Source organism: Hippoglossus hippoglossus, chromosome 6 (genome assembly GCF_009819705.1).
Source record: "Hippoglossus hippoglossus isolate fHipHip1 chromosome 6, fHipHip1.pri, whole genome shotgun sequence".
In the NCBI taxonomy this organism is placed as follows: Eukaryota; Metazoa; Chordata; class Actinopteri; order Pleuronectiformes; family Pleuronectidae; genus Hippoglossus; species Hippoglossus hippoglossus.
In genome coordinates, this window is record NC_047156.1 from 17,903,131 (window position 1) to 17,916,368 (window position 13,238).

At 42.9% G+C, this 13,238-nt stretch overlaps 1 protein-coding gene across 17 annotated transcripts in view; it reads left to right on the top strand.

Annotated features, from left to right (window-relative positions):
* Nucleotides 1-6,675: 6,675 nt before the first annotated feature.
* Nucleotides 6,676-13,238, top strand: part of LOC117763604 (neuronal cell adhesion molecule-like) — an 82,007-nt gene continuing 75,444 nt past the window's right edge. For 9 of the 17 annotated variants that reach the window (XM_034588852.1, XM_034588857.1, XM_034588858.1 and 6 more), the window contains exon 1: nucleotides 6,677-6,908. The gene's annotated coding sequence lies outside the window, so the exon portion shown is untranslated. Of the gene's footprint in view, nucleotides 6,909-13,238 lie in introns of all 17 variants that reach the window. The other 8 variants (XM_034588844.1, XM_034588851.1, XM_034588848.1 and 5 more) reach the window with 1 other exon arrangement.

The window sequence follows — 13,238 nt, forward strand, 5'->3', positions numbered from 1 at the left end:
ATCAAGTCGGCAACTTGTTCTCACAACTGCATAATTACTCAAACAGAGATCTGCTCTGATACGCATCCTTACTTCAATTTCCAACGTGCTTTGCTTGATTACCAACAAATTGTGATGAATGAAAAACCTGACTGCAGGCACATCTGGAACTGCCTGTGTCTGTCGTCCTTCTGAGTGTGGTTTTGTGTGTGTGAGGTAATGTGTGCATTTTTTCAGGGGATGGTAATTTGAAGTCCCGTCCCTGAGCTGTCCATCATAAAAGAGAGGACAGTGAGATGAGATGTGTGTGCAAGGCTGTGCTCAGGCACCTGGGTAACGGCCCTGGCCGGTGATAGATCACATTTCCCTCCAGCATAAACACTTTACACCGGCAGAGCTCTCCGACAACTGCTTACACGCATGAAAACACTGCGATGGCCGCAGAAGGTAGAGGACAAACAGGATCAACAGTATGTTCTGCAGAGGAAAGAATACATAGTGTAGGTCATTTATTTATGTTGTTTTTATTAGGAATTTAACAGCAATACAAAGCAAACCGTAGAAGTAGACAGTGACTGAATATACAATGAAAAGAGTATCCTGCATATTTTTCAGTCTAAACACAACAAAGTAAAGGTTTAAGGAGTTGTAACTAATGAAACCTGTTAATTATCAGTTGAATTATTCCACAAAATTCTGATCTTTTCACAGATCTTTGATTAACATCCAGTAACTGAGAATAACTATCCCCTCTTGATGAAGAGCCTTATTCTCTTGTCATCTACTGATTTATTAAGGATCAATTTTTGAAAATTATTATATGTTCTTCAGTCTGTTCTGTTTTAAATCTACAGAAGCAAAGAGGCATTACATTTTTGAGAACAAAAGGAAGTTGTTCTGTTATTTGTTGACAACTTTTCTGACACCAAAGCACCAGAATGATCAACATACAGCAATTTAGAAGTTCTTTTGTTCCTCTGTAATTAATGCGACCTAGCGGCTTTAAAAGAAGATATCACATTATTTGACACCTATAACCGATCAACCACTCACCAGTACGGTAACACAGTCCATCTAATTACAGAATTAAGCTGCAAATAAGAAATGACCAGGCTATGTTTACACCCGTGTCTCTGTGTTGGTTTATTGGTTAGCAGGATAACGCAAAAACTACAAAACTGATGGGGCCTGGGTCTGGAGAGAACCCAATTCATTTTGGTACAGATGTGGAAAAGGGGCAAATCTTGATTTTTTTTTTTCTCACTTTCTAACTGTATTATGATGGAGGAGGTTATGTTTTCATCTTTGTTTGTTTGTCAGCATCATTACACAAAAACTACTGAACAGAATAACACAAAACAACATGGGGAAGGATGTGTTATGGGTCAGAAAAGAACCCTTTATATTTTGGTGTCGGTTTGGATCAGGGGGTGGATCCAGGATTATTTTTTTCACTTTCCTAGAGTGAGGTAAAATGTTTTTTCAACACTTTCCCTGTTTTCCCAGGGAAAATCAGCTTTGGTTAGAAGACTGATATTTATAGCTGTGTGAAATTTGGTGCAGCGTGAATGAATTTAACGGGACTGTTGGACCTCTACTGAGTGCTGTTCTAGACAGATTATTTGTTAGGAGGATTATGCCAAAACAACTAAACTGATTTCCATCAAACTTAATGGAGGAATGGGGCCTGTATCTGGGAAGAACCCAATAAATTCTGGTCTGGATGTGGATTAGGGGTGAATCCAGGATTTCACTTGTTAATTTAACCTAAATTATTTATTTGCCATAAAAGATAGTTATCAGACCACCAGTTTATTTTACTTTCAAATTTTAGTGTTCAGCATACTCCACAGTGTTGGGGGGGATGAGACAGAACAAAATGCTTTGGTTTGTGATACAAGCACAAATATAGTAAAATAAAATCAGCAAAAATTGTTTTTGATCTACAACTGTTTGCTGTACTTGTAACTGAAAAAGAAAATCCACAAATCATGGTCCAAGGAGTCAAATAAACAATGGCTCCTGTTTATCCAACATCAACACAGGTGCTCCATGTAGTGTAACTATATCAGTAGACTCATGTCATGCAACCCCTCTGTGTTAACATGATTAGGCAGCCAGTAAAGGCCGCTCCTACTCAATGTGAGGAAGTTCTAATGTAATTAAACAGCAGACTGAGAGAGGAAATGCATTCTCCACTGATGTAAACAGATCTGACTCATGAACTCGTCCCCCGGCAGTGATCACATCACATAATTTGATTTATTTTGCACCTTTGGCCAGAACTCCACACTCTGAATAAGGATCTGTCTCTACAGTCCATGTCATGCGGATCTCAAGGGGGTTTCAACAAGTAACTTGTTTTCCCATCTTTGTAGTTATGTAACAACAGTTTATCCTCAGGGCGGGTGCTACTCAATTACACCTCACATTTAGCTGCAGCAAATAAACCCAGCTCATTAGCACTCAATTAGTTTTTGAGCATGTGGCTGATGGTGAGAGTTGATATCAGGGGTTTAATTTAAAAATATGATTGGTATTTTTAACATAAAGTATCAGAAACACAAGTGATAGAAAACAAAACCTCAGAGACCATCAACTAGAACGGCCCAACAGTTCCCTTAATTAATTAAATTCACTAGATCCAGATTTTTATTTTGCTCAGCACCAAATTGCACAATCTCATAAAAATCAGTTCCCTAAACACGTGGTATTTTTTAAAAATCAAGATCCATGAATTATTCTCTGAGAATAAATAAAAGACACTCTATCTTACAACATAACAGAAAGTGAAAGCTCTCTGCACCAAATTCTTGGGGGGGCTGTGGCTGTGGGGGGAAGAGCGGTCATCCTTGACATCAGGGACATCAGCCCTGCTCAAAGAGAAAGTGCTGCACAATGATGCACTGTTTATGAATGTGTGTGAATGGAAAAAATCTGTACTGCAAAGCTCTTTGAGTGGTGGTCAAGAAGAGAAAAGCTCTATATACAGACTGATCTACCTGAAGAAAACCATGTTGACCATTTTCTGACCATTTTTCTCATCCAGACTCGTTTAGGTCACAGACGAGTTGATGTGTCGCTGCCTCTTGAGCAATCATCTTAATTACATTCTGTCGTGTGTGAAGCACCATACATTTGTTTTTGCTATTGTAGCGTGGGAGTGTTTAAGATTACAGAGAAGAATATCTGAGAAGATGAGAAGGGGGGGGGGGGCTGTTCAGTTTGATGTAAGCCCCCCCCCGGCCCCAAAGTCTCTTGATACGCCTCTGCATTTATACAACAGATAAAAAAACGGAGTTCTTATTTAGTATAATCAACGCAAGGCATTCTGAATATTGTGACTCATTAAGAGACATTATATGATAATGTGAACATATTGTGGCTTTAATGTTGTCTCAGACTGTGAGTTGATGTAAACTCTGACTGTGAGCCTGGTGATCTGTGTTGATTCGGCGTTATTTAATCACCACCTCTGATGGGAACGAGGCCATTTCATGGTTGGCTTGCTGTTGCTGCATCTGTTGTCTTCTCTGCTCTGAAACGAATATAAAGAAAAAAAACAACTGAGTCAGTGAATAAAATCAGGCCAAGTGATGACTGTGTCTCTGCCGCACAATAGCCACAGCACGTTTTTGGCATGTCAGCGAGTGAGGATCCACCACAGTAATGGGCACAATAATTGGAGTTAGCAATGCGGCAGAGACGACAGTCTCTTCTGGTGGGTTTTTACATTTCAACACAAAGCCCTGACGAGATTCACTACTTGCAGCGTGCTAACTTAGTCTCCAAGGTGCTGTATCCATGAACTTGTGTATATCCCTCAGAGTATTTTGTGGATAATATGCATGGGGGAAATTAGGAGAATATTTTAATGAGATTCAAGAGGTATTCAGACATATCCGGAGGCAGTCTGAACCGAGAAGCGAGCACAATTACTGTTCCTCTCAGCTCAGTCTGGAGCTGAGCAGGAAGATGTGAGCAAGAATCCCTATGTCCCTTCATTTGATGATGAGGGAAACTGCTGCTTTCCATGCTGGGGTATTACGTCCAGCAAATGACCTTGACCATGTGTCAGCATCTCTTTCTCTCTGTTGTCAGTCGTTCTTCAGTACATGTGCTGTGGAGTAAAGCAGAATGCCTCAGGAAGATGGAGCACTGGAGAAAGCCAAACAATGTTAAGGGAGATCACGGGTTTTACCCTTTAAAATGCAATTTGTTGTAGTTCTTAAGGCTTCTTATGATGAACTGCATTTCAACATGTCTCCAAACGGTTATTAACTGTAAACGCATTTCCATTTATCGTCAGATCTGTGCCACAGCCTAATTTTAGCTAATCTCCGTCAACCATGCAGCCTCCGGATGGCAACTCAAATCAGAAAGCCTGTCTTCTTGCCAAAACCAGGCTTATCCCAGTAATAACTGCATCACTTGCTGTCTGTGTTTGATGCTGTGGCTGCAGATGGCTACCATGGCTAAGCCTGGGATAATGCGTATGTGTGTAACATGCACTGAGTTGAGGAGAGCGTGGCAGCCTGAACTAAGAGCAAACCGTTGCTTTTTTAAGTCACATGACCTCATCGTGCAGAGTCTTGGTTCATACCACACAGCTACATGTGTGATTATTGCTGCAGCTGGCTCTAAGAGTGAAAATGGTACCAGGACATGCAAATGGATGGAAGCAAGTAAGGCCCAGGACATCTGGAATGAAGTCCAGTTTCAAAAAGGTCATGGTGCTCATATTTGACTACCTCCAACAAGGAGGTTTTGTTTTCACCCCTGTCTTCTTGATTTTTGGTTTGTTTGTTTTTGCATAATCTTGCTTAAAAACAAACCACTGGGTGGATTTCCATGAAACTTGGGGGAAGGATGTGGTAAAGATCAATGAAGAACCCATTCAATTTAGTTGTGGATCCAAGAATTTGTATAACTTTCTTTAACATTGTGAGATAGGGTGTTTTTTTAGATATTAACTAAACGGTAAGTGATCTATATTTATATAGATTTTTACATTCACCCTTTCACATATTCATACAGTTCATCATTGTGCAGCACTTTCTCTATGAGAAGGGGCAATTTTGGGTTTCAGTATCTTACCTATAAGGACACTTCGGCATAGGGAATGGGGAAGACTGGGATCGAACTGCCGACCCTCTGGATATAGGACCTGCTCCTGAACCACAGCTGCCCTAAATTCCCTTATTTCCCAGGAAATGAATAATGGCTCTTGGTGAAAAAATCTGACATGTTTTGGGAACTGATCTCTAGGACTGTGTGTAATTCAATGCAGATCCAAATAAAAATCTAGATCTAGTGAATTAAATGTGGTTTCATAAGGGGACTTTTGAGCCTTGGTGGAGGTATGTGCTCCACTGAGTGCCATCCTAGATGCACTTTGTGGATTTAATGTTTTATTCCAGTTTTGTTTTCACCTTACTTCACTTTTTTCCATTTTACAGGCCTGATTAGGGAAAATGCACAATTGTTAAGCCTTTAAGGCTTGGAATTACTTTAGTGATGACTGTTATTAGTGCTTGTATCATTTCCATGATGCTTAAATGTAAAAACAACAATACAGCAGCTAAATTAAGAAGCCTCTCCCTGCTGTTAAAGCACAGAGAGGGTCGTTGCTGGGCATATTAACTAGACAACTTTTGGCTTCATCCAGAGAGTCGTCCAGCTGTTGTCCATCTGTGGTTTTGAGCCTGCGGGGGGGGCTAGAGCAACTTTAGCGTGCATATATTTGGAGAACAATTTGCTGGAATGCTTTGCTGTACTTTTACACCTTTGTTTACAAATGTGCATATTTACAGATACACTGGGGCTGGTGCAGTTTGCCCTCAGTCTGTGGACCAACTTGAACGTGTCTTCTTCTATGTCCTCTGATAAACTACAGCAGTGGTGGACAACAGTAATAAACCTCAAAATCACCCACACATCATTTTGATGACTTGATTCATTTTTATTTCACCATATCGGATTTACACAGACAAGTGCAGATCTCCGTCATGGCAACAATAGTAAAATAATGATTTAATGTTTGGCAATTTGTCTTCAAAGTAAAAGCACAACATTTGTTTTGTGGTTGCAATGCTTTATATCCAGCTTTTATTTTGTAAAGTTGTGAACTTTGATCTGAAGATTGTGTCACTTGCAGAAAAAAATAATACCAGTTCAACAAATAATTCAAACATATTTTGATTATGTCATTTCACTATCTTCACTGCAGATAAACCAGGTAGGATGAACACACAGTTTTCTAACCGGCACCATAGATTTATATAAATGTTTCCACAGAACGTCCAGCACCCAAACAATAAAAAGGGACAGTATATAGTAGAACTGTTTGAGGAGGACTCATTAATGACGAGGAATAATTCTGAAGTAGCTCTGCAGCATTCCCAGCACTTGGCAGGTTTAGAACAAGCACTGCACTACTTCTTTAAATTCACATAGAAATCCTATGGAACTGGGTGTGTTATTTGCCATTCTGCATTTTTTTGTGATGTGAAGTCGACCATACAGAATCATTAAGTTTATAAAGAAGTCAATGTTATTGACACCGTGTAATGGAAAGGTTCGCTTTACTCGAGGCCACCACCATGCATCGGCGGCGGCGCTGCAGTGCGCGCAAAGGGGATTGCGCACGCCCCGGAGTGCTGCTGCGCGCCCCCGCCTGCGAGTGTGTGTGTGTGTGTGTGTGGCTCTGCGTGTGTGAGTGTGCATGAGTGTGTGTGAAGTGGTGGGGAGAGGAAGAGGAGACCAGTGACAGAGGCAGAGGAGACAAGTGCAGGAGGCTGTCGGCGCAGAGGAGACTCTCCGCGTAAATACAAAGCACAGCAGACGCATCGCTCCTCCTGACGCAGGGGAGCGGAGGAGATACACAAACAACAACAACAGGCTCCGTGCTTCGAGGGGAGAACGATAAGGTGAGCCGAGTGATATCCATTCATAATAAACACGTGTCGTGTGGTTGTGTGTACGGTTCCGCTGTCAGGAGTTTGTGGAGAGGGGAGCAGCGCTTAGGATGCTGCGAAGGCGGCCGGAGGAATCAGCCCTGTCCTCCTCAGGACCGCAGAGGAGGACACCAGGGGTTGTGTGTTTTTTAATGCTGGATCTGTGAGACACACACATTTAGGTGTTAGCATGTAGCGGTGAGGAGGGAGCAGGTGCAGGGTTTCAGAGAGTCAAACCCGAGATTGACACATAGAGAAGATGCTGAGACAAACATCTGTCACTTATCTTCCAGTCTGAACCATGGCTTCATGATATATAGATAGATAGATAGATAGATAGATAGATAGATAGATAGATAGATAAATGTTTTTTTCCTGCTGTGTAAATGAAATTGCTGTCCTCATTCACAAAATCCCTCATATCCTATTCTTTACTGTCACTTACTTTGTCTAAACCTTTATGATCCTTATTTTGCTTCATAAACAATAAATAGATAGATAGAACGATAGATAGATGGATGTTTTTGTCCCTCTGTGTTGATGACATCACTGTCCTCATTCACAAAATCCCTCATATCCTGTTATTTGCTGTCACTTTGTCTTAACCTTTATGATCTGTCTTTGGCTTCATGATGGAGAGATAGAGAGATAGAGAGATAGAGAGATAGATAGATAGATATGGATCTATGGATAGATGGATAGATGTTTTTGTCCCGCTGTGTTGATGAAATTGCTGAAATCCCTCGTGCCTTGTAAGCTGATTTGGCTCACCACATGTTTAATTCCCTTCATATTCATATCACACAAGTCGGCCTTGTTTTGACTGACCACTCAGTTTGTTTAGTCTCATTCGCGCAATCATCGCACTCAATCTGATTATGACAGATCTCCTGAGACTCACCACCAACATCCCATCACGCCATTTATTTCTCACAAAACAACCGCTCCACTGGAAACCCACATTCCCATCCAATCCCCCTCCTCATCCTCCTCCTCCCTCTGTCTGCTCTTGGTCAAAGCTTCAGCCTCACCCCCCCCCCCCCCCCCCCCCATCCCCAGACACTCTCACTCACTCACACACAAACACACACACATATGCCCCGGCTGCACACTTTCACTGCCTGCCCGCTCAGATGCAGCCACGTTAATACAATGCTAATGACCCCTGCTTCATTGTCTGAAGCTCTTGTTCTTGCTGCTCTCTGGACGGGCTGACACACTTTCCAATAATGTTGATTCACTCCGGAGCGGGACTGTTAATCTCTTTAAGAAGATAACAATATCCCCTCTATCCCAGCCTTATGTCTGCTTTGCATTAATTCAAAACAGGCGGCAAAACGTGTGTGTGACAACAGACGCACGTCCTCGACTCTTTGGTGGTCGCAACAGCCGTGTAGTGTGACCACGGCGAGTCAGGACGTTGCTTGACTTCGAAGAGACACTACTCTTCAAGCTTCCACTGACTGGAAATTTCTGGCTCATCTGACCGACGTGGAGAAATCAGGACGAGATAGTGACCTACATTGTGCTGCCATCTTTACTTTCACCCTCGGCACAAACGGCACTAGGCGAGGAGATTTGCATAACTAAGGGATTATCATGACACACGTTGGCTGGAGTTATTGTGAGAGCACCAGTCAGTCGCACAGATGACCCCGAAACCAGTGGCGGGCAGCTCTGCTCCGGGGGCTGTGGGAAAAGCTTGGGTGTTGGAGGGAAAATGCCACTTATTTGGCAGCGTGGGCCGCACAAACACGCAGGCTATGTCGCGAGAAGCGATCAACGCCCCTTCTGTAAGCGGCCGTCTGTGGCATTGTGAACTCTGCCAACAGCAGGACGGGACAAAGTGTCTCATAGATAGAACGATTTTGCTCTGTGTCACTTGTGATGATGCTAATGACATCATTTCTGAGAGGAACTGATGTGAACCTGAGACACTTTCACTTGATGATTCATTTTCTCCAAGGACGCACTTTGTTTGTGTAGAGGAAAATGCACTTTTCATGTATTCAAAGGTGGGAATTATATAAAGTCGACAAATTTCTTTGTCGACAGGCGGAGGCGGAGAGGCGGAGATTTTTTACAGTCAATAGAGATGAGTTTCAAGTCAAAGACCCTAACCTCTCTTGTGTATGGTATCGGAAAGACCCAAACCTTCAATGGATTCTAGTTGTTTCTTATTTGGGTCTAACTGTAGTTTTCACCAACGTTTCAATGATTTATGATAGTTTGTTCTTCCAAAACTGTCCCAACTGTAAAAGGACAAGAAATTAGGAATGAGACTAGAGATGAATAAATGTTACAGGCGTCGCTTGTTATCAAAATCTCTTTCCAAGTTGATATCTTTGTTAGCATCTTCTACGTGTGTGGTTCCTCTTTTCTATTCTTAGGTTTTTGTATCCTTTTAGTTTTTCTCAGTTTTGCGTCTGTCGCGTGTTAGAGATGTTCTCAGTCTGCCAATTCAGACACATGAACTCACTCACGCATTTTCTGGACATTTTGCTTGGGAGCTGTCATGTCGGGAGCACCTGACTCTGACATTTGCGTTCTCACTTACAGCCCGTCCTAATGTGCAGAGTTCAATACGTGTCTGAAAGCAGCTTATGTGTTGTACAGAAAATAAATATAGTTACTTTTTGGACAGATGTTTGAATGAATCAAGAATGAGCTACAGGACATTTTCTAGGCAAAACAAGTAGTTGATTAATCAAGAAAATGATCTGAATGTTTAAAAAAAAAATAATAAAAATTTAGTTTTAATTAAATTGTATTATTATTTTTCAGCTCTTGATGAGATAGTCAGACAGGACAGGACAGCCGAAATGTTTGTGATAAAGGACAACTGTATGTGTATGTACAGCTACAAAACGTCTGTGCTTTTTGTCCCATGACTTCTGTTTCCTATTGATGCCATGTTTCCAGTTCTCTGTCCCAGGACAGTGCTCTTGTTACGGTTAGATTTAATGACCAAGACTATAAAACTGAGGTGCAAGTTTAAGAAAAGTGGAATCGTTGTTAAATACAGTTGCACGGCCATTTCTCTTTCATGCAAAATTGCACGAGCCCAAGTTCAATAATAAAGTGGCATCATAGGTCACTGACAGCGCTGATTGACAGGATGATTGAGTTTGTGTGTGTGTGTGTGTCCAGGCGACACGTGTACTGGTGCCCTGAGTGGGGACGATGCAGCGGCCATCATGAATAGAAGTGCTGTGCTGCTCAGCTGTGATGAGGCTAAATCTCCGGGGACTGATGGAGGCCCCTGCCTACCCATTAGTGTCACCGGTGTTTCTTCCCAGTGAGCCCACCGCACACAGGAGCACAGCACGCTGACACGGCCCGGTCCTCCTTGTCACAGGCATGTTCGTCTCATTTCTGGACTGATGAGCGCCTCATTAGACCACCACAGAGGGAGCGGTGCGCCCCCCCGCTTCACGGCTGCACTTTAACAAATGCATGCAGGGGCATAGGAGTGCATGTAAAGAAAGACATACATGTTCATTATAGACAAATTCTTTCTCTCTCTCTCTCTCTCTCTCTCTCTCTCTCTCTCTCTCTCTCTCTCTCTCGCTCACTGCTGGGTGCAATTACAGTTTCACACTCAGTTAGGCAGGGGCTCTAATGGGGATTGACACGTTCCTGCGAATCCACTCCACACGGCTGCAACTGTTGATGTTTACATGCTGGACCTGTTAATATTACCATGAGTGGATGGTGTCAGATGAATATCAGGTGATTTATATGATGCTCACTGACAAACTCACACTGTTTACTGAGTAATAAGATACAAAGATGCTAGTATCTAGTAATAAGATAGTGTTTGCTGAAAGGATCAGTTGATTAATTGATACGTTTTTTAAGAGAGAGTTATTTAGCAACTGGTTTTGATAATTCATTAATCATCGAAGTGATTTCTTTAATGAAAATTCTAAATATTCTCTGGTTTCAGTTTTTCTTCTTTATATCATTTGAAATTTAAAACCCATCATTGGGAGGAAACAAAACGTTAATAATTAACGACCAAACAAAATTAATATAACTGTTTGTCGCAGCCCTGGTTTCAGCTTCTGTCGTGTGAGGATTTAATGCATTTATCTGTTTTATATCACTGTTTATTGAGTGTTTTGGGGTTTTGGAAAGTAGGTTGGACAAAAACAAGACGTGAAGATGCCCCGTTGGGTTTTTCTGGGAAGTTTTTCACTTTTATTTGACATTTTAAAGACCAATTGATTGATCAAAACATAACTGACGAACCCATTGGTGAAGAAACAATCAGAAGTTGCAGCCCTGTAATGCTTTGACATCTTAAATTACATTAAGTAGAGCAGAATCTATTTATTTATTAGCAATTGAAAGAAAAATATATGGCGCAGTTTTGATGATTTCATCATTCATCATTTGAATCATTTTTCAGATCAAAAATATCTTTGGATTTTAGACTACTGGAAATGTAAACTTGACCTCTGGGATATTTCGGGGGACATTTTCACTACTTCTGGACATTTCATCCATCATTTATTTACACAGCCTATCCTCTGAGGGTCATGGGGGAGCTAGAGCCAATCCCAGCTGACATTAGGAGAGAGGTGGACAGGTTGCCAGCGTATTGCAGGGCCAACATACAGAGATAACCCTGACACTGGACTGTGGCAGGAAGCTGGAGTAATGTGGGAAAATAATGCTTGTCCTCTATGAGTTAAGGTTCAGTACTGTAAGATTAAGTTGGCAGTATAGTGGACAGATGGTGAAAGAGTAGCGGTCAGTGCAGGTGTCCCTGAACGACTCACTGTGACCGAATCATTACACCAGAGCTCTTCACCATGACAGTCATCAAGCCCAATCAGTCAAGGTTGCCCAGGGAGTGCTGCTATCTCCCACATCAGGTTATTACAAGCCTCAGTGAGAACAAAGCATTTAAAGATGCTCTTTTCTGTTCAAACCAACTGCCAGGGAGCGGCAGCAATAGATTCCCCGTTTGAAGTGGCAGGTTGGGATAATGGAGTGTAGTGTTGTGGGTTTAATGTTTCCTCTCTACCCCCAGTAGAGCGCCTGACAGGTTAACTAGCTCCGTACACCATTGGATCCGGCTCCCAGTCGGCCTTGAGTTCAGGGACCTGAAGTGAACAAACGAAGATGAGAATTGACATGTGGGCTCAGGCAATTTTTTCTGAAGTCTCATAAGATGCTTCGCTGTCTTGCCCCCCCCCCCCCCCCCCCCCCCCCCCCCCCCCCTCCACTAGAAGAAGCAGAGGGAGGGAAAGTAAAAGTGGGAGTGTTTTGAAGCGTTCAGGATTGCAGGGGGGAGGAGTGGTGGCTCATGTACCTCAGTCGATGCTGAGAAGGGACAGGGGGAACAAAGGGGGTCTGTTTTCTCTGTCTGTACTGGTGGGGCGGCTGTTCGAGCCTCTTTATTGCAGTGTAAGGAGGGGGGTGTTGCAGGGTTATGCCCGAAGACATCCACAATAGAATCTCTGGTGTTGGAGCCGCTGTTTGAACACTGTCTCTGCTGAAGAGGACTGAGAGAGGCCGTCCTTGTTGCCGAACGCCTCTGGCCAACTTTGGATGGGCAGCAGATGTTGGGGAGCTAGTTGGTGGCCCAGTGGCAGCACATAACAAGAACCAGTGCTTCCTTTTCCTGTCCTTAAAACAACAGGAGGTGGGCATCGCTCCACCAACATGGCGTATGCTGGCCAAAATTACAGAGTATTCAGGAAGAGAGTGTACTTGAATGCTTTCTACTCTGTTTTCAAGTCTCCATCCTCCGCCTATTTGCATAGAGCTTAAGAAAAACTCCTCGGCCGAACATCCCACTCTCGTTGGCACAGTGGTGCAGCCCACTTGTGCTAATAGCTCTGCAAATATATCACCACAGCTCTTATTCCGCTTGTAAAGTTGGATCTGTAAAGAATGAGCGCTGCCAAGAGATCCTCCACAAGCCTCCACACTCTTACCAGCTGAATGTTACATCCTATAAACTTGTCGACGTGGGGGTCTGCAGAGATTTAAGCAGAGCAGAGGCGTAGATTATCTTTGTTGCCCCAGCACATGATGCAGCAGTGGCTGAATCAACAGGAAAGAAGGGGACACTTGGCTGTCAGCTCATGAATAAAGTTGACATGGAAACACAAAGTGGCTTTGCCATGGTTCAGGAGACTCGCTGACCTCAAGGTCTTATTTAGGCCAGGCCCTCTAATGCCCTTACCCTCTGCCCCACCCTCTACCCCCTCCCACACCCTGGCTAAGGGTAAGACACCATGTTAGCAGCACAGCAGCCACCACTGAAGGGCCCTTAATCCAAGTGGG